Here is a 22,124-nt window from a genome sequence, read left to right on the forward strand (position 1 = left end):
TCTTACCAATCAACACTGTCTTGTTGGCGTCCCCCTATATTTTACAAGGAGTTGACTGATCCGTCACTTTCCTGAAAGTACTGTATCTGCCCTCAATTCTGCCGTGATCATGAAGTCCAGCAGTTTCCAAGCATTTATTCTATACGCGCCTCCCACTGCCTTCAGCGTTTCTCCCATCATCCTCAAGAGTGGCGACTGGTCTGATATTCCCCTAGCCAACAGCACCACAGTCCCACTGGTGGGATTCAGATTTTGGGACATGTTCTGGAGAAAGGTTTGTGGCCCTCTGAGAAGAATTATTAGAACCTGTCCCTGGGTACTTTAACTGTTGCATATTAGTGAGTCCCATTGTTCTAAAAAATGGTGAGAGTGGAGTCTGATGTGTAGTGAACAGTCAGCGTGTGGCTGTTCCATCTATATTTACCGCCACAACGTCACTGAAGTCTCCTCCTATATGTGCCCTCAGCAAGACAACATCTATGAGCAGGGAGACCATGCTTTCAAGGACTCCCTGTTGTTGTCAGGGTTATGCATAGACACTGGTCGCTGTAATACGCCGCCTCCCCCACCTCCCTTCCCGTCAACCACAGTATAACATCTGTTAGGATCCAGCCACCTGTTCTGGTTGGTTCTTGACTAACACTGCCGTCCCTCTTAAACCTCAGGAGAAGCGCGCATGCACCGAAGTAATATATTGACCTTTTCCCAGAAACTTACAATGGGTTCCCACCAAGTGAGTCTCATGGATGCATGCCACATCCTGAGATTGTTATTTAACATAATGAGCGACAACCCCGCTTGGTTTTATTTCCAAGGCAGTTGACGTTCCAGGAGGGAACGGTCAATCAATTAGGTCTGTTCTCTGGTTTGTCATCATGAGCCCATATCAATGCCCCGAATCGGTGTATAGATAACAGCAGCTTTTGTATCATGCAAATTAACATTAACATCAATATTTCCCTATTTGTAACAACCCCCTCCACCACATTTCCAGTACTTACTATGCATAGAACCACACCCACCTCAACATGTGGAAAGGCCTGTTGCCCAATCCCCTCCCTAGTACACCTATCTAAACTACACCTATTTAACTACCCCAACAATAATCTGATAATGTCCCACTCTGGTTCAACTCTTTCCTGTGCTCGCTCCTCTACACTCCTTACAGGTGATGGGGAGAGGAGGTTGTTTCAACCAATACTAAGTGACCCATCTTTTTGGTGGCTCACTACGGTTTTGGCCAGCTTCTTAAGAGCCAGGAGGGCTCTTCTTTCAAGTACTTCCCCAAATCAACTCACTTGAATTGTTAGCACGTTGTGTACACCGTGCAGTTGTGTTCCATTAATGTCCATGACCAATCATCTCTTGGTGTGGTACAATTTGCCTGTAATCAGGTCAGGTGATATTTCCCTCTTGTCTCTTAACTTTGTGGGATGTGCTTTTCGTACAGTCTCCAGTTGTCTGTTCTCGGTAGTTCTTAGGCTGTGGAACCGATCTCCCCACTCATCCCCAGGTCCTTGTCTGTCATTGGGGACCAGTTTGACACCCCTTGCGCCTAAAAGTTTGGGAGGAGACCTGCACTCTGTTACAAGCAGAGGCATACTGCAGCATAAGTTGTTTGTTGTTTCTGACATAGGGAGGTATAATTCGGGAGTACCAATATTCTAGGTGACTCAAATAGTGTCTCCCCATTTGCTCTAGTCTTATGAAGAATAAGCTCTCCGTGCTGTGAGTTGGGGAATCATGCTTTCACCGGCATCAGAGGGAGGAGGCTTACAAGTTATCGCCCTATGAACCCTTTCTATAAAAAAGCAGGAGGAAAAATCTTCAGGCTCTGTCAAGAAGAGCGGGGTTCTCAAGAAATCCACTGGTTCCAATCCCTCTGCCTCCTCAAGAAATCAGGCGAATGTGAGAATATTTTGGTCTTTATTGCTGGGAGTATTCGGTCTGTCACCAGGGAAGCCTGCTCACCTCCTCGTCTGGTCCAGGGTTGCTTGTGTTCCAGTTCAGAGGGGACCAGGCCTGGTAGTTCGGGATAGACCATTGGAGCAGGATTAAGACTTCTAAGCCTATGGCTCTGTCCAAACTCAGGTGGCATGGTGGGAGAAAACGATGGACTGAGATGATGTTTGATTGCCACCACCTGAGATTAATTCAAGCATTCCATCCGACACCTAGCTTTTGTTGACATTTTGTGCAATATAGAAATACAATAGATTGTTCAGCTAATGAATGACATATACAGGACATGGGCGGGTAGCCTTGGATAGCTACAAAAGAAAGGAACATCCTGAAAATAGATTCCTCGAGAGGACACAAATATAACATTTTGTATTGGGAAAGACACCACAGTTCAGGTGTCAATTTCAATGATTTTCTACAAATGTAAAAGCACACAAAGACACATGCACCTGGAAAGTCTTGCTCACATAAAATAAACGTTCATATTTCCTCTGCACATACGAATGGCTGTCAATGCAAATATCAATGGTTGTCAATGCAAGTTGTCTGCGGCCTAGTCATGTCAACTAAGACACAACTTAAGTAGGCATGATTTCATTCTATCAAAAATGCTCACACAATGGCAACACCTTAGATGCAGGGGTTGAAATGGGGTGTGTAGCTATGGAAAATATTAGGACTTCTCAGTTAGCAAGCACGTGGCAAGAAACCCTTTTTTTGGCGTTCGCGTAGAGCATATTAAAGCGTATGAATGTTGGTTTATGACCTTATATGGGCAGTGGTCGCTTCTCAAAACAAAAGTCAGGTAACATACTACTGGAGCTTTGGTTTAACACAGGTTTGCTGGCAGTTATAAATTTTCTGATCTACGTAGATCATATGTATCAGCCATAGGAGGGACGGTTGAATGACTATGTGTGATAAAATTATGAGTACATCTTTGCTTGAATTTACGTTTTTAAAGACAACATTTCTACATATATGAATGAATGAATGAATGAATGAATGAATGAACCAACCAAACCGTATAAAGCGCAGCAGCAGCACCAAAGTGGAGCGTCCCGGCGCTGTGTTGATATAGGGTAGCAGCAAGGTCCTAATTTCCCTTACTAACCAGAAAAATCACCGAATAACATAGGGTCGCATTACCCTTCTCTAGATAGGCGAGTCTTTAAATGAACAATCACAAAAGAGTGGAGGCTAAAAAGCCGATATCAATCAGAGGTCACTAAGCAGTTTTTTTTAAAGAATCCTCACCCACTAGAATCAATTAGAGCCATGCTTTATAATCAGGCCGGCTCTCTAGACACCTAGTGTGTCAGAGTGGGCTTATCCGCCAGAAGGAGGCAGCACTTCTAAATGGGAAACTTAAAGGGTGTGTGATATCATTAAAAATACTTTGGGTTGCCCACTGACTTAAATTCCTCCGCAATCCAGGCAAAATAGAAAAAAAACAACGATATAAACTGGGAATCACTTCACCCTTAAATCACAGTCAACATGTTTCAGCCATCCTGGCCCAGGCGTGTTGCGTGCCTTTCGCTAGGAGAATAGCAAGAATCCTGGAAAAAAATATGAAAAAAAACCACCCACATTTTGTTATTCAGGGTCACATATGCCAAAGCAGTGTGTTCAATCAACCTTTAGTGCTCATCTCAATCTTATTAACCCTGACTGTGTATAGACAGAATGCTCCCCTACAAGAGGGGATGACACCAAGACACCTGTAAAACATGGACAGCATGCACATCAAAGAATGTCTGGCTAAATACAAACAAGCGGTAAGGATATGTTATCCCTAAATAACGTGTTGTTCATACAGATGATGAGCGATGGTACAATGGAGGTGGCAAAAAATCAGGAAATCTCAGTACCTTAATAGGGGGCTCGATATTGCCCGATAGGGCAGCAATGTAAGAGGGCGGATCCCATAGTCACACACTGCGGAAAACGTATTCAAACACACATAAGGCAAGTTAAGCAAATATGAAGGGAAAATTGAGCAACTATATCATTGACCTGAGCAGGATAGCGCCCCCCAACCTCCCAAATGACAGATGTAGTCAAGGGTGCCAGCCCAATGGTCCAACCTATGGTTACCTCCAAGCCCTGCATAGTAAAGTTTTTAACACAGCCACAGAGGTTTTAAGGAGGTCCGGTTGGCTGTACCAATAAGAAAACGGCCTCTACAAAGTGTCTATGCATTCAAAGGCATCGACAAAGCACTAAACGTAATTTTTTTTGTAAAGAAAAAAGACGTGAAAAAGCTGTACATGTGCCCGTTTTTTTAACAAACCAATGGAGGTCAAGGAATCAGTGTGGACCAAATGCAGGTGAGCAGTCCAGACTTTAATAACAAGGCGGGTTAAAAACGTGGGCGCAGGAGTGTCTAAGACAAGCCAGTCTGAGCCCGAACGCACCCGTATGGGACCAGAGGCCAGGACCCCCGCCAGTCTCAGGCCAGGGAACAATGAAAAACTGCGTTACACAAGGGAAGCACTGCCGGATATGGGTAAGATCCTGAAGCATAAACAGGCATTTTGTTGTAAGAGGCTACCAGGCATCACTGAGGGCCCAGTCTCATGCCTCAGCTGTAAGTGGGGAAGCTGGACAGTGAAGGCGCTGCATATAGTGGAAGAGGGCTCTTTAGCAGGATCTCCACTGAAATGTATCGATTTTAATGCAAGATCCCTACCCAAGCACTGTCTGGATTCTGGGACATTATAGTAGAAACCAAGCCCAATTTGACCTTCATAACAGATCTGGTTAAACAACACTAATCCCCCGTGTATCTCAGCTGCTTTACCAGAGGGTTACAAGATGTTAAAGTGTATTTTGGCTTCCAGATACAAGCAGCATGATGGAACATTCCAAGCACAGCATCCACATAGAGACAAAGGACCCCCACCTGACAATCCACCGCCTAAGTATCTGCCTGATGAACATTCCAAGCACAGCATCCACATAGAGACAAATGACCCCCATCTGGAAATCCACCGCCTAAGTATCTGCCTGAAGAACATTCCAAGCACAGCATCCACATAGGGACAACTGACCCCAGGTGACAATCCACTGCCTAAGTATCTGCCTGATGAACATACCGAGCACAGCATCCACATAGAGACAAATGACCCCCATCTGACAATCCACCGCCTAAGTATCTGCCTGAAGAACATTCCAAGCACAGCATCCACAGAGACAAATGACCCCAAACTGACAATCCACCGCCTAAGTATCTCCCTGAAGAACATTCCAAGCACAGCATCCACATAGAGACAAATGACCCCCATCTGACAATCCACCGCCTAAGTATCTGCCTGAAGAACATTCCAAGCACAGCATCCACAGAGACAAATTACCCCATCTGACAATCCACCGCCTAAGTATCTGCCTGATGAACATCCCAAGCACAGCATCCACATAGAGACAAATGACCTCCAGCTGACAATCCACTGCCCAAGTATCTGCCGGATTCCTTGCGGACTTGGCATTGCCACAGTGAAATCGAAGCCTGGCACCAAACATTCTGCGGCCTCGCTGATGGAGCATATGTGTTGTTTAAGATACCAGAAGTGGTGGCAGGACATGACTGTGGCTTATAAAAGACGTATAAGATTTTGCTTTTGACATTAAACCTCTTGTTGATGTAAAGTGCGATTTCAGTATGGAATGGAATGGAATAGGCTTTTGTATAGCGCATGGCTACCCGGGGGCATCCCAGCGCTGCAATAGGACAGGGAGAGGGAGGGAACTCAGGGGAAGAGCAAGGTTCAGCTGTTTCCGGAAGGCCAGGTGGGCGGGTTCTTTCCTCAGAGCAAGGGGGAGGGAATTCCAGAGTTTGGCTGAGTTATATGAGAAACATGAATTTTGGGTTTAATTATGTCTTGCTATGCCTATGTCAATGTACAGTGAGACATGAAATGTATATTAAGCTTTACTTTGTAACCACAGTTTTGCAACTTTGACCAGTAATTGATAAGAAGTTTTTTTTTTAAACTATGCCGTGCTAGTAGCGTGGATAGTAAAGCAGAGCATCATATTTTTGAGTATGAGGAACTGATAGAGGACAGTACAGTAATTTAGAAAAAAATATAGCTTTTGTGTCCCCGAGAGGACATCTGAGCTGTGGGCAGTCATTTGTTGTCAATTAACTCTTGCCATAGCCTTGCAGAAAGAAAGATACACGTGCATCCAGGCAACGCAACGCATTTGTAGTGCGGTCAGGGTCTGAAATATGTAGGCATTAGTCTGTGTAATGAAAATGCCTATATATTGGTTTCATGTTTGTGTGTCAAGAGTAAAACATATGCAAAACTAGCCTCCAGCTTATGGGTGGAATATGTGCTAATTTTTCAACATTTGGTTTAAATTATGTCTTGGTAGTAGTGTGGAGAGTATAATACGGTGTTGTAATGTTGGTTACAGAGAGCCAACAGAAGAATACATGATTTATCCGTTTTGGTCATTAGGAAAAAAAATCAGCAACCTTCAACCCCGCTGTGGATGGGAGTACTTGCCTGAGGAGGAGGTGTCCCAACATTGCCCTCAAGATACTGAGAGTGGACGAGAACCTGCGAAAGAAGAACAGAGGAAAACAAGGAAAGAGAAGAAAGACTGGCAAACAGGGAAAGAAGGAAAAATTAGAAGACAGAAAAAACAATACAGATGAATGACATGGAGAGGAAAACCAACAAAGGACTAAAAAAAAGGTTCTCTCATGCTGGCAATCTTTGACCCCCAGACCTGGGAAGCAGAGGACCACCAACGAGGAGTCGACTCACAAGAGGATACCCTGCTGCACAGTGAACACGATGAAGAGCTACGGCACATATGTCAGCCAGGAGGAATCGAAACTGAGGAGCTCTGTTAGAGGGAGGAGCACCACAAAGCAAAGAGGCAGACCTAGAAATACAGACAAATGGCAGAGATGGGAGCTGCACTCCCCCTGGCCCCATCATGGTTCATTGGAGGAACATGGCTGACCCGGTGCCTGACAGGGTAGCCTGGGGAAGCAACAGGCAGGGGAGAGTATGGGCATAGAGACTGGCAAGAGCCCGGCGCACAGCCCTTGGAGGACAACTGAGGGAGAAACCATGACACTCATGCATAGAATCCCGCTTACAGGGCGAGTCCTAAAATCACCTGGGTTTCTTTTCTTTTAGAAGGAAGTCTTGATGGCCTGAGGGCCCTATTTTTGTGATAGGGAAGTGAGAAGAAGAGAGTGTGAAGGAATAGGAAACAAAGCAGAAGAAAGGATAATGCAGACAGGAGAAATAAAGCGAAAGAAATACAAGCGTACCATAGAAAGCCGAACATGGTTGGGAAAAGTTGGGAAGAACAGCAATAGATGAGCAGTTGGGAAGAATGGGCTATTCAATAATTTTGAGAATCCTTTTTATTTTACCTTTGTTAAAAAGACCCTTACCTTTTCCTTTAATCTGATGACACTGGAGGTGGAGTCCCAGCCGCTCTTTGGAGCTAAGGAGTCTGCAGGGCTTAAGCCTAAGGAAAGTAGAAGAAACAATCCCGTGAGATTTTTAAGGACTTTCTAAAGAATTTGAACCTATAGGATAAATGGAGAACAATAAAATATGTAATTACTCAGAGACCCTTGTATTTGGCCTGTGTTACCGAACTAAAACAAACAAAACAGAGAGAGACTGAGAAATTAACATGCTGAGCTCCACCAGGGATCAACCCTCAGCCCCAACCTTTTCAACACAATCACCGTTATCTGCTATGCCAATCACACCCAACGTATCCTCTCCCTGACGGACAAAACAGCCAACGCCAGAACCAACTTCACCAACTGCATGACCATGGTAGCAGACTGGGTGCGAACCAACAGCATGCAGCTCAACTCTGACAAGACAGAAGTACTGGTCTTTGGCATCAAGACCTCCCCAATGGACTCCACTTGGTGGACGGAGAAAGGACAAATACTCACACCCACAGACCATGCAAGTAATCTAGGGATCACACTAGATCAGTGATTCCCAAACTGTGCGCTGTGGCTCTCTGAGGAGCCACCAAACCTGCAGCAAGCACTTTAATGCATTTAATGTTCACGGGTCTGTTGGCTTCAGTAAAACTAATTAGACTTAAAGGCATGATGTCGATGATTTGTAAGTGTCATGCCTAAAGCTGTAAACGTTGTGCCTAATTGATGGCATGTCGAGGGAGATGACCTCCATTTTTCACTGGATCCCCATGTTCCATCACTCCCGAAGTAAGCGGAAGATGCCTGATTTATTTTGTTAGACGAGTTAATAGTTTTGTTTTATTCCAAATCCATTTGACACCAATAAAAGTCATCAGGAAAGTACAGTTGTCCTGGCTATTAAACACATTAAGTATTATTATGTATTGACACTTGTACATGAACCATAGGTACTTCCAGCACATATATCTTTCAGAACACACACATTCCCAGACAGACCTGCTCTCTCCTTGAGCACAGGGAAGTTAAACTCCATATACAGCATAATGGCATTTGGAAGCAAGAAAGAGGGGGCGCTTAAAAAAAATTATTAGAGGAATTTATTTGGCTTGCATTGACAGAGGAGACAGCAAAAATAAAGCTGTATGTGGTTTAAAAAATTGGGAGTCACCCTGCTGAGACAGGTGTACTGGCAGGTATGACATGGTTAGAAATGGAAGTGCAAGAAAATATTCTTCAAGCGCAGAAACACTTTGGCAATGGGGCCTACATGCACAGGGGTGCCATCTAGCACTATAAGTCGGATAATAAAATATAAGAGGTGTTGCCTTAGTAATACGAAAACCCTGCATATAGGATTGATATCTTCATCAGCTTCATGCCAATTATCTTCAGGGAGGACAATACAAGTACTCCCGAAGCCGGCAATGTGCCCCTCCTGCTTCCACAGTGTCCTTCAATCCCTGCACACTGCCTCCATTTATATTGGAGCTGCAGAGCATCAGGGGTCAGCTACTGACCAGTGATGGGGCAGTAATTCTATTTGGTTCCACAGTACCAGCTGATGTATTGAAATGACGCCGGGTGTCACCAATGATCTCCTGAGCCCTCACTCTTGCATGCTAAAGATCTGCACATAGCACGTCATCACTGCTAGTAGGCGCTACATAAGTACAAACACCAATGTGTAAAATCTTATCGGATGGTCTGAGCACCAGTACAGGTCAGACATATTTTAACTATCCTTAAGAATGACAGCAGATGGAACCATCTGAAAATAGAACGGGGCAAATTAAAGAATGATAAAAAAGAATTTCTGCTGGAAGATAAATGGCGTTCGTCATGAAATGTGACCACTATTTGGCTGTCAAAATGTCATCTGGTCTTTGAATTGGACAATAATGTAATTTTCATTGTGTCACCTTTTTATTAAATAAAAATGACAACAGCAATAGTTTGCACTTTTCCACTGATGTTGGATGTTCTGCAGCACTTGCTTACAAGGAGAGATAACGTATTAATCACTGAGGTGCACACTGGAGGTCAAGTATCACATTCCTCTGCTCTCCATGTCACCTGAAATGAATGAAATGAAATGGAGTTTTATAAAGCGCATTTCTACCCGGAGGCCTCGTAGCGCTGAGGACGGGTGGAGGGGAGAGCGGCCAGACTGAGGGTTACTGAAAGAGGAATATTTTCAGGTTTTTGCGAAACTTAAAAAGATCAGGTTCGCTGCGCAGGGTGATAGGTAGGGAGTTCCAGTCAGAGGCAGCGTTCCATGAAAAGGATTGGCCTCCCCATCTAGCTTGTTTGATTTTCCTGGTTGAGGCTAGAAAGGTTGTGCTGGAACGTAACGATCTAGGAGGGTGGTACGGAGTGACTAGGGAACATATCATTGCAGGACCTTTTTGCCACATAGCATTGTGTGTTATGCACATCTCCTTGAATTTTATCCTAGCATGTATGGGCAACCAGTGCAGTTTCCTCATGGCGGCAGTGCCTGAGTATCTTCAGGGAAGTCCGAGAAGAAGCCGTGCCGTGGCATTCTGGGTGACTTGGAGTTTCTTGATGGAGCTTACCGGAGCGCCGAGATAAAGTGCGTTCCCGTAATCAAGGCGGGACAGGATAATTGCCTGCACCATTATCCTTCGAGCCTGGAATGGAAGGAGAGGCAACATTTTTCTCAGCATCCTCATCAGCCCAAAGCATGTGGCAGAGAGTTTGGTGGCTTGCTGATTGAAGCTTAGGTTGTTATCTAGCCATATCCCTAGACTTTTGATCTGGTCTTTTGGCTCTGGCGGGGCACCCATGCAGGTCGGCCAGTCGATGGTTGCCCTAGGTGAAACGGATTTTCCCAGAAACATCAGCTCCGTTTTTTCCCTGTTTAATTTCAAGTGGGATAGCGCCATCCATTTGGTTATTGCTTCCAGACAACTGCCCAAATTACTGGGCGTGCGCTCCAGATGGTTCAGAGCCACCACTAATTGGGTGTCGTTTGCGTAGGTTACAATTTCAAAGCCATAAGGTTGCACTATCTCTGCCAAAGGCTCCATATATACATTAAAAAGGGTTGGGCTTAGGGAGGAGCACTGGGGCACTCCACGATTGAGGGGCCATGCTTTGGATTGGTTGGCACCCTCTGATACCTGGAACATCCGGCCTTCCAGGAAGGATTGCAACCAGGTGAGGGCCTGACCTGCGACTGTTTTAGCCGGGATACCTCAGCCCTGGGAGGAGCAGTGCGCCCCAGGGGCAAGGCTTTCCGGCACCTGACAGCAGTGACTGTTATCTGAGCAGCAGAGCTTGTCTTTCTAAATCCAAGTGCCAACTTTCTCAACTTCCAGACAAGTGTTTTTCACCCTTAAAGGGTGACTCAGGCCCTCACCAATTAGATTCACCCCCCCCCCCCAACACCAGGTCTGTTTTTGTGCAGTTATCTCCCTTCTCTAGGCAAGATGTTAGTCTGCTCAAACTGTAGCAAGCACATAAGGTCTCAATGAAAGGAAGTGAGAAAGGCCAGCTTGAGACCGGCAGACCAAAGTACACAGAAACAAAACAAGCATTGGCAACACCAATAGGTTTCGCCAATGCGAGTTATAGTCGCTTTGTCAACGTGGTTTTAGACATGAAGTTGCACAACAGCAACCACACTGCAGTGCAAAGTGCCTGAAAGTAAAAAAAATAATAGGGCTGTGACACGATCGACACGTTCTTTCCTTTAGGCCAATGTTGCACAGCAGCCCACGCTGCTGTGGAACATGTTTAAAAAACATTGACAGAGACAATAATTCTCGCATAGGCGAAAGCTATTGGCTTTTCCAATGCTTATTGTAATTAGTCTCATTATATGGCAATAATTGCTTTGCTCATCTCATAATAAAGTGTCTCACCTGACATGTTTTAACGTCATGCATAAGCCCAATACGAACATTGAAATATCAGACATAATGAAACTGGAAACTTGGCAGCTATGACCCCTGATGCGTGGTACTTGGCAGCTATGACCCCTGATGCGTGGTACTTGGCAGCTATGACCTCTGATGCGTGGTACTTGGTAGTTATGAACCCTAATGCGTGGTACTTGGCAGCTATCACCCCTGATGCGTGGTACTTGGCAGCTATCACCCCTGATGCGTGGTACTTGGCAGCTATGACCCCTGATGCGTGGTACTTGGTAGCTATGACCCCTGATGCGTGGTACTTGGCAGCTATGACCCCTGATGAGTGGTATTTGGCAGCTATGACCCCTGATGCGTGGTACTTGGCAGCTATCACCCCTGATGCGTGGTACTTGGCAGGTATCACCCCTGATGCATGGTACTTGGCAGGGCCGAAAGGGTCAGGATGGAAGCAGCAGCTGGAGCAGGACGGAGGCCCAGGCAGCTCTTCAGACTTTTGCAGCCCCTTCCCTCCACCCGGGGGGGCCGGGGGCCTCACTCTCTGCTCCCAGGAATCTCCTCAGAGTCCAAGCTGAGAGGGAGGGGCTCTCTGGGCCGAGACTAGGACCGAGGAGGACGGGGGGGGGGGGGGGGTTAGGGTCCTCAGCCCGGGGGGGGGGGGTCATGCCTTGAAGGGGGGGGTGCAGAGTTCAGGTTGTCTGAAGCGGGGGTGGGGGGGGGGCTGTAGACTCTACCTGCGCAGACCCCTGCTCAGAGCCCTCTCCCCCTCGGCCTGGGACGGTGAAGATGACAATCCGAGGCCGGGGGTGACGTCCGGGGTCGGAGGGTGAAGGTCACCGCACAGACCGAGGATCCTTCCACCACTACAGCTGCTGGAGCCGAGGAAGAGGCCGGAAGTGACGGCTTTCACTGCTAGTGCTGTCTCTGCCCCCGCTGACCGGAAAAGGAAATCACGGGCCCCAGGGCTGAGAGTAATTGAAAGAGACGACGGACTCAGCAGCTGCAGTGACCCTGAGCAGCCTCGAGGCTGAAACCAATATATATTTTTTAATGTTGGGTGATGCACTCCCTCCAGTGTAAACTGACAGAGTCAATGTGTTCCATGCGGTTCTTGGAGCGCCCCCAACACACAGCAGGACTCACACTTTTGTATTTAATTCTATGAAATTCTCCACTGCTAATGGAACAGGGGTGCCCTGTAGGACCCATACCAGCTTTGGCAGCACTATCATTTTAAAGAGTGGGAACAATCAACACCAAGTCACATCAAGCCAGATGTCTGATTATTCGATTTTCTTTCACAAACAGATCCAGTGTAACATATACACATATATCTAAATCTAGATCCGCTTCCAAACTCAATTTTTTGCCTTGTAGTCAATGTTTTCCCCAATTTTTTTTAATATTTCGAGTATTTGCTGTAGTCGGCAAAAACTCATGTGACATTGTATCTCTGGATCGGTCAACATATAGAATGTTGTCAGCATAAAAATATTTGTTTTCTCCTGTAAAAGTATGCGCAGTCAAAACCCCTTGATCACTTCTAACAGGATCACCCAGCATGCTTGTGTCTCCACACACAAGGTAAACAGTAGAGGTGACAACAGAAATCCCTGCCTCTTGCCTTGTACGCAAACAATAGGCCTTGGTATGGGAGTGCCACCCAGTCGCAAAAACCCCAACCAAATCCAAACCTAGGCAACACCAGGAAGAGAAATGGCAAATGCATCGCACTGAATGCCTTTTTTCGCATTCAAAGAGATTATCGCTCATGGGGCAATACTAGACTGGAACTCTGACATCCTTGTGGGAGACTGAGGCATGAAACCACTTGATTCACATGAATAGGAGAAACCTGGTCGCCAGTATTGTCCCAGGTACTTCTCATCTACATTTAAGAGTAAAATTGGATGGTATAAAGCACAGTAGCCAGGTGCTTTCCCTTCTTTGAGGATCAGAATTATAAACACCTTAGTGAGATCAGGGGCAACGCTCCCATGTTTCTATTTTCATTAAGTCTTGTATATGAGCACTCAGCCAGCTCAGTTGAAATCTTTAACAATTCCACTGGAATGCAATTAGGGACTGGTGTCTTCCCTTTCATGTATTTGACCGCCTCCAGAAAAGGCTCGTCCACCACATTCTCTCTTTATCCCTCCCCAACAGCCCCAAGGTTTACATTTTCAGGTCCGCAGATTTCCCGTATTCCTCCCCAGCCTCCAAACGCTCTGCCTCATAAAAGGCTATACTGTTGCACAAATTCTTCTACTATATCTTTGCTTGTTGCTATCACACCCCTGTGGCTGTGGCAATTTTGCCTCTCCACCAAGCGGCAGTCTCAAGTCTACCAAGCATGGGCGGCAGCCTACCTGCCTTATCCCATACTTCTTATAAATTAAACTGCCAAGCCAAGTACTGTAAGTGCGCTTTATCATTTAGCTCCGATTGACAGGAACCTTATTGCTTCTTGTACAGCCCTAGCAGCTTGGGCCGTATTCTCCAGCACAATTTCCCACCCTATCTTAGATCCATCGGCTGTACTTTCACAACTTGTAATATATATATATATATATATATATATATATATATAAAAATATATTTTAATTGCAGTGACAATTTGAGTACTATCCATCAATGCTGCCTTGTAGGCTTCGGACTATATTTTCCAGGGAGTTGACTGATCCTTCACCTTTCTGAAAATGCAGTACTTTATCTGCCTTCAATTCTGCCGCGATCATGGAGTCCAGCAGTTCCCAAGCATTTACTCTCTACCCACTTGCCACTGCCTTTGGTAATTTCTTCCATCATCATCAAGAGTGGTCTATGGTCTGATAATTCCCCAGCCAACAGCACCACGTTCCCATTTTCGGGTTTTCTAATTTTTGGATATATAGGCCAGTCTGTGTGGTTCTCAAAATCCGGACCCCGTTGTTTTCCCGATATCGAGGTCCAATACCCGTGTCACAAAATCTCAACGTACCAAGACGATTTTGGTGTCTATGAACCGATAATGATTAGGACATCATTCCTATGTATTTGCGTTACAATCGAGGGTTGCCAACACCCCTAAATCACAGTTTCCGTCCCATCCCTTAAACTCCATTTTGTGAACGGCATCCATCTTGCATCTTGCCCTCATGATAAGTCAATTAAAGGTCGAGCTTGATCCAAATAGACACGTCCACCTTTCGTGACTTTCCCCTGACCTATCCCAACTGACTCCACTGTCTTCGGCCAAACCTGTTTAGGCAGCTCCTCGCCCAGTGGCCGAATGCGATAGCATCTACGCATAACATTCCACGAACCATTCACTACATACAGACCATGCTTTCAGCAAACATGCACCTGTCCACGTTCCTTGTTTTATGGCCAGGTTTATGACTGGGTTACACCTTTCTTTATTAAGGTTTCATCGATATCTGATGGGAGTTCCAGGCCTAACTGGGTAATCTATCAACGAACTGGACATCTAAAATATGGGCTTGCTTACATGACTTCGCTCTTTGTATTATTGTAGAAATATGTTTATTGCCGTACCATAAACTCAAGAATTCTTGCTTGAAGCCATATATCTTGTATATAAGGAGACGGCTGGTTCTGTAAAAACGAACAGTCTCCCAAAACCTACTCTCCGTGTGGTGTACTTCTGGGACACGTGTTACTTGGTAGCTACCAATAAAACTTGATCTTTGACTGTGATAGAAGACTTATTGTTTCTGTGGTCCGGAACAAGGGAACTCAGAGGTCTTCGGGTGTTATCCCCTGACACCAGCGGGTTCCTAAAAACCCGTTACCTCAGTTGGCGCCCAACTCGGGGCGATATCAAGCGGTGACGGTCCAAGCCAGATGTTCGTGAGGAGCTTCGTGTGAAAATTCCGGAGGACGGCCAGCCACTTCAGCGACCCCTGTATGTCGACGTGGTTCCAAAGGTCTTTGCTGCGAGGTTCCCCGCGTCCCGACGGCTACGAAGGACTGCTGCCCTGACTATCGCCTTGTTTTGGACCCAGTGATCCTTGGTAGAGCGAAACGATAGACGAGTCTTCTAGCGACGTCACAGATCTTCAAATACTTCAGTTAAGTATAAGTGGAGCGTCTCCCAGTTCTTAGTTTGTCCTTAGTTTTTGGTATCCTTGAGATACGACTTGATTTGGTACTTGCAAGCCCCAAAGCCGAAGGACTCGTGTATTCACGAGAAATATCGTAATAGATAATCCTTTGAAGTTTGAAGCTAGACTAGTGAGCGAAGATGCCTGGTTTTAGCAGACTTGGAAACTTGTTTTGTCTTGGTTGTAGTAAGGACTCCAAATTGGAAGATTCTTGTCCGGTTCCTCCAATTGGAACTCCAACGTATGAACTCTATGTAAAGCACGGCGTAGGTCCTATAACATATAACGAGGTATGGATAAAATACACCCGCAAGGATGGTGTTTTGAAATGGCCCCAAGATGGTAGTTTCGACCAAGAAATATTAGATAACTTAGAAGTCAAATTGTTCAAGAAGAAAGCCCGGCCGGCGATGTTTGACTCTTTCCGCTTATGGCGCAAAGAAGCCAAACCGAAAGAAATAAGATTAGCAAAAAAGAATAAAAGAGGTATGTCAATGGTGCAAGCTGCCGTTGCATACAGAGATAATGAGGAAGAGCAGGAGAGCGAACTGATACTTAGGAGCAAGAAACTAGCGATAGATAAATGTTACCCGATGCTGCCAAATAGAGGAAAAGGTCAAAACGAAGGATCCGAGAAAGATCCATTAATGTCCCACCTATTAAATTCTCCGCCACCCTATGCACAAAATGCCACAGCACCTCCGCAACCTTTAGTTGCACCTTTGGTAGCTGTAATACAGGCTCCTTTACCGCACCCACCGGCTACTCTTCAGCTGGCTCCTGTTTCTTTGGCGCAGCCTCCTCAAGGCTCACCGATCACGTTTACTTCTCCTACCGTTCCTTCTAAAATTTCGCCTAGCGCACCTTCTAGTCTCTCTGATACTCATTCTACGAACATTTCTGTTTCTGCTTTGCGTGACTCTGTTCTACTACCAGTTATTCCTCCACTTTCACCTTCCGTCTGGCATAAAATGGCCAGCATTGTTACTAACTTTCCTTCACCACTTTTTCGGTCGCCTAAAACGACCCCTAACACGGAACGAAGACAATTACGAAGCCAAATGCCTGATTATCAGGAAAGGGAATCATTGAATAAGTTAGCACGAAATTGGGCTATGGATACAGCGAGATATGATGTAGAGTCTGTCATGAACGTCTTCCGTCAATGGGATGAACCAACGCAAAGATACGTCTTTGAGCAGATGTGTGTTTTCCTGTGTGAGGATTTGGAAGATAATGGTCAGAAGAGCAGCCAGCAAGAGTTGTGTAGTGTGCGATTTAAATTTGGGGAGGGTATGATAGTTGGTCCCGATGTTGAAAAAGCAGTTGAGATATTATTATCACATCGAAGTACGGGTGGTAATTCTGGGTCATCCTCTGACAGTGGTACGTCTAGTAGGAAAAGAGCGAGACAGTACCCCATGAGAGAGGTTCCTCCGGTTTGGAGGGAAGGTGATGCAAACGCAGTTCCACCGGTTCTGCCTCATTTCCAGCGTGTATGGGTACATGTCCCCTGGAAAAGATCCGAAGTTCTAGCGCTCAAACAGACACTACCCGATCCCCGTAAAAACCCGACTGGGTATTATAAGGAGTTGTCCCAAACTGCAAGCTCATGTATAATGAATTTAGCGGATATAGACATGTTGTTTGGGAACGTTGTTCCACCTCCTCTATGGAGTAAGATACGTCATACGGATCATGACCAAGAATTAGGTGACTCATGGGCGAACATTGCGACTACAGATGCTAGACAAATCGGTGGTTTCAAGCCTGAGCCGTTAATAGCTGAACTTCCTGGTAGAATTATTGCGTACATGAAGACAATTATGCCTGAAGTACGCGTAAACTGGGACAAGCTATCCGCGTGCAAGCAGAAGAAAGACGAGAATGCGTCTGACTTCTTCACGAGATTTGAGGAAACTTTCACTGACCATAGTGGTCAGGATATGGCTACCGAGGGTGGCCAAAGACTGTTTGTAGACAAGTTTGTACACAATTTGCTTCCTGAATTGTGTGCTAAACTAAAAGACTCAGAAAGTGCTTGGGCTGTCTCTACGTCAGCGCAGATTCTAGCAACAGCCCAGTACTATGAAAATAGGCGTAAAGACGAGTTAGACAAGGCAGACAAAAAGACGAAAGATTTGAAAACTAAAGTTCTTCTCCAACAGGCCTATCCGCCTCGTATGGCTAGCCAGCCCAATTATCAACAGAATCAGCAGTACTCTAGAGACGCGCAAGGAAACGAGCTTTCCCATCAGCGTCCTACGTATGGCCCGAATCAATGTGCGTATTGCAAAGAAGAGGGTCATTTTAAAGGTAATTGTCCGGCTCTTGCACGACGTTTAAACGGTGCCCAAGGTGTAAGGGGAAGAGGTGTTCAGCATGCCTCTAGAGGTAGAGGCCGTGGAAATTTCACTCAGAATATAACTTCTTTTCCGCCTCAGAAAATCCATGAATAGCTTTGATCAACAGAGTAAATCATCGTCCAAGTCAGCTCAGTACTATGCTGCCGACTATTACACCGAACACGATAATGAGGGTAACGATCGCTAGGACAGCCATGGACAAAGAGAGGGAGTTGTTTCAGTTCCAGTAGATCAGGATGGACCTTATGTCGAGGTAATTACCTCAGGAGTGTCAGAGCCATTTCTGCTGGATACTGGTGGTACAAAAAGTTCTATTATGCACTCAAAACTTCCTGGCGCACCTTTGTCTTGCGAAATGAATGTCTCAGTAGGCTTCTCTGGCGCCCCTGTTAGAAACCCGATCTCTAGTCCTGTTTCCCTTTCTGTTGGCCCCTGTGAATTAGAAGCACCCCTCATTCTTACAACAGGTTGCGGTGAAAATTTGTTAGGATTGGATTTGCTAAAGAGATTGTACGCGACTTTGTACTGTTCTCCCTCGGGAGTACAGCTTACTTTAGGGAAAAAAGTCATTTCTCCAATGTACTTGTCAAAAGAAGGTATCCCAACCGAATTGTCATCACTTCCGGATATACTGTGGGCTAATGGTTCCAACGATGTAGGTCGTTTAGAGATAGCACCGTATGTCATAACTTTGAAAGCCAACGTCAGATTGCCACGTATTCCCCAATACAAAATATCTAACGAATGCGAGAAGGCATTATTAACGATCATTTATGATTTGATCGATAAAGATGTTATCGAAGAAACAACAGGAAACATTTGTAATAGTCCAGTTTTACCGGTCTTAAAACGTACTGATCCTTCACAGCCCCCTGTGTATAGGTTTGTGATTGACCTCCGAGAAGTAAATAAGGTAGTTATACCGCAGTTTCCAGTTGTCCCCGACATTACTGCTTTATTGACAATGGTTCCAGCTTCAGCAGCTTGGTTCTCTGTGATTGACCTGAAGAACGCTTTCTTCAGCGTCCCGATCGCTAAAGAGAGTAGAGACCTTTTCGGCTTCAATTTAGGAGGACGAAGCTTCCGCTTCAAATGCGCTCCTCAAGGCTACTGCGAAAGCCCATCAATATTCAGTCAGGCTCTGAAAACACAACTAGACACAATTGTACTGCCAGATGGGTCAACATTGATTCAGTACGTAGACGATCTACTGATCGCTGCAGACACTGAAGAGATTTGCAAGGAAGCTACGTTGTCGCTATTACGTCACCTGTGTGACATGAAGCACAAAGTCTCCCTTTCAAAACTGCAATTTTGCCGACAAGAAGTAACCTACCTAGGTCACATCTTGTCGAAGGAGGGAAGGAGACTGACACCAGAAAGAATACAGGCAATCACAGAACTAAGTGCCCCAAGGACACAGAGAGGTGTTCGAGCTTTTTTGGGCATTACATCGTACTGTAGACAATGGATACCGAATTTCTCACTACTAGCCAAACCCTTACTGTCACTACTCCGCAAAGACACGCCTAAACCTATGCCTTGGTCTGAAGATTGTCAGACGAGTTTCCGCGAGTTGCGCGATGCATTGTGTTCGGCTCCTGTGTTGGGAAACCCCAACTACAGTAAGCCTTTTACATTGTATGTCCACGAAAAAGAAGGTTGTGCATTATCAGTCTTAATGCAACTCTTTGGGGACAAACAGCGCCCATGCGCGTATTTTTCGGCAACTCTGGATCCAGTGGCTAAGGCACTGCCAAGTTGTCTAAGAGCAACAGCCGCAGCAGCTGTCTGCATTCGACAGTCTGCTGGATTAGTCATGAATAACACTCTGATCGTTATGGTTCCACATGCAGTAGACATTTTGCTAAATAGGACAAAGACACAACACCTTACTAGCGCTCGACTATCCAGTTACGAACTTACCCTGCTAGCAAGTCACATCCATATAAAGAGGTGTGATACACTCAACCCCGCTACGTTATTACCCATCCCGACAGAGACAGACAAGATTGACAAGCATAACTGTTGTTTCAGGACAGAGGAAGAGACAAAAGGGAGAGTAGACTTACAAGACACTCCCCTTCCCGAATGCAATGATACTCTATGGGTTGATGGTTCATGTTTCAAGTTGCCGAATGGTGATACGACTACAGCATATGCCATAACGACATTACACACCATTGTAGAGACTGCACGCATTTCCCACGGTTCTGCACAAGCCGCCGAACTTGTAGCGCTTACTAGAGCATGTGTGCTGGCGAAAGGGAAGCGAGTGAATGTGTACACTGACAGCCAATATGCCTTTGGTGTGGCTCACAGTTTTGGGAGATTATGGCGTGAACGTGGGTTCCTTACGTCCCATGGTGCAAAGATACAACATGGCCAGCTAGTTAATGAGCTCCTTGAGTTACTCACCTTGCCCCTACAAGTCGCCATTATAAAATGCAGTGCACACAGAAAGATTCAGGATGATGTTGGCCGCGGAAATGCATTTGCAGATGAGGTTGCGAAAGGAACTGCAAGGAACACAATGAGTCGGATGTATGTCATGGGTCCCGCTAGATTGATTGCTGATGTGGGAATGTGTGAGGACACCATTGAAAGCGTAAAATCGATACAAGCTGAGGCCACTGAGAACGAAGTGAATGAATGGAGAGGAAGCACAGGTAGATTGGATGCGAATGATTGTTGGGTCGAATTATCGGAACACCAGCGATGGTTATTACCTAACGCATACGTACTTGCAGTAGTAACGATGGCTCAAGGAATGGCACACATCAGTTCGAGAGGAATATGTAAACTCTTGGCCCCAGTATGGCAGAATAGCAATATCCCAAAATGTGCAAAGAATGTGGTCGAAAAGTGTATGGTATGTTTGAAGTACAATCCCGGTAGGGGAACCCCAACTCCAGCTGGTCATTTTGCGCCTCCAACGTACCCGTTCGAGGTTTTGCAGCTCGATTTCATCCACATGGAGAGGTGCAACAATCTGAAATACGTTCTCGTTGTTGTTTGCGCCTTTTCAAGGTGGGTGGAAGCGTACCCCCTTAAGGACAATACCGCCTTATCAACTGCCAAAGCCCTTGTCAAAGAGTTCTTCCCTAGGTTCGGTATGCCTAGAATCGTCTGGAGTGATAACGGAAGTGAATTCGTAGGATGCGTGATGAAGAGAGTGTGTGAGTGTTTAGGCATCCACCAAAAATTCCACTCTGCAAATCACCCCCAATCAGCTGGATTAGTAGAGTGCTACAATGGCACTCTAAAACTCAAACTAGCCAAGATCCAAGCCAGTACAGGTCTTAAATGGCCTGACGCCCTGCCTCTAGCACTTTTGTCAACCAGGACGACTGTCCACTCCAGGTTAGGACTTAGCCCCCATGAGATTGTGTTTGGCTGCCCAGCCAACGTCTGGGGCGTGCCAAGACCCAAGAAACTAAGCGAGATAGAACACCCCGTACTGCTTGACTATTTGTGCGAATTGACAACTAAATTGCGTGTTTTACACCAACAGGTTCACAGTTCGTCTCCACCAGCCTCTGACGATCCAGGTCACCTCATCGAACCCGGTTCGTGGGTTTTGGTGCGGAATTTCCAGCGCACCAACAACGGACAGCCGAGGTGGACCGGACCATACCTGGTGTTGCTTTCAACGAGATCTGCTGTTCGGGTTGAAGGCAAGAAGAACTGGGTACATGGGACCCACTGCAAACGAGTCCCTCTACCCCTTCCATACGACCGGTGGGTCAACAAAGGACTTGCCGACTCTTAGACAGAATCCGTACCTCGCTTCATCCCTTTCAGCGATGCCCGTTTGAAAGAAACTAGTACCGAAAAGGAGAGTGATCATATTTTGCAAGGACTTGTGTCACCATCTATGCAATTGGACACTACTGAACCTGAAACGCTGTTTGAAGATCACACCGTACCTGGGAAATGACGATACAACCTGCGGTCTAGACAAAAGAACTAATAAAAGTTTGATCTAATGTAATTTCCTTTTTCCCCTAAGAACTATTTTTGGATTTTCAGCTCTCTCGTCCCAAGGGAACTAGCTCATTTTTGATTTTTCGAACCGCCATCCGGTTCTGCTGCTAGGGTCGCGGTTGAAGTCTGGGGAGTGCAACTGGGAAGTTCTAGGTCCACGGTTCTGATTGGTCCACGGGAGTTACCCCGGACTGAGCAGAGCACGCTCCCTGGGAGAATCAATCAACCACCACGGGCAGCAACTAGAGGATGGAGTTTCCAAGGGTAGAGAGACCTGTCAGACTCACGAACTTCGAAAAACAATTATGCACGATACTGTCCAGAAGAAGATTCCTGATACTATGTGTTTTAATGTTATGTAGCA

The 22,124-nt window shown here is 45.8% G+C and overlaps 1 protein-coding gene across 1 annotated transcript in view; it reads right to left on the bottom strand.

The window, feature by feature from the left end:
- The window catches only part of LOC144773679 (uncharacterized), a 470,291-nt gene that overhangs the window by 300,029 nt on the left and 148,138 nt on the right, over positions 1-22,124 (bottom strand). Inside the window, exon 5 of the mRNA XM_078658831.1 lies at positions 7,388-7,464. The gene's annotated coding sequence lies outside the window, so the exon portion shown is untranslated. The remainder of the gene's footprint in view (positions 1-7,387; positions 7,465-22,124) is intronic.

Source organism: Lissotriton helveticus, chromosome 8, assembly GCF_964261635.1.
Source record: "Lissotriton helveticus chromosome 8, aLisHel1.1, whole genome shotgun sequence".
In the NCBI taxonomy this organism is placed as follows: domain Eukaryota; kingdom Metazoa; phylum Chordata; class Amphibia; order Caudata; family Salamandridae; genus Lissotriton; species Lissotriton helveticus.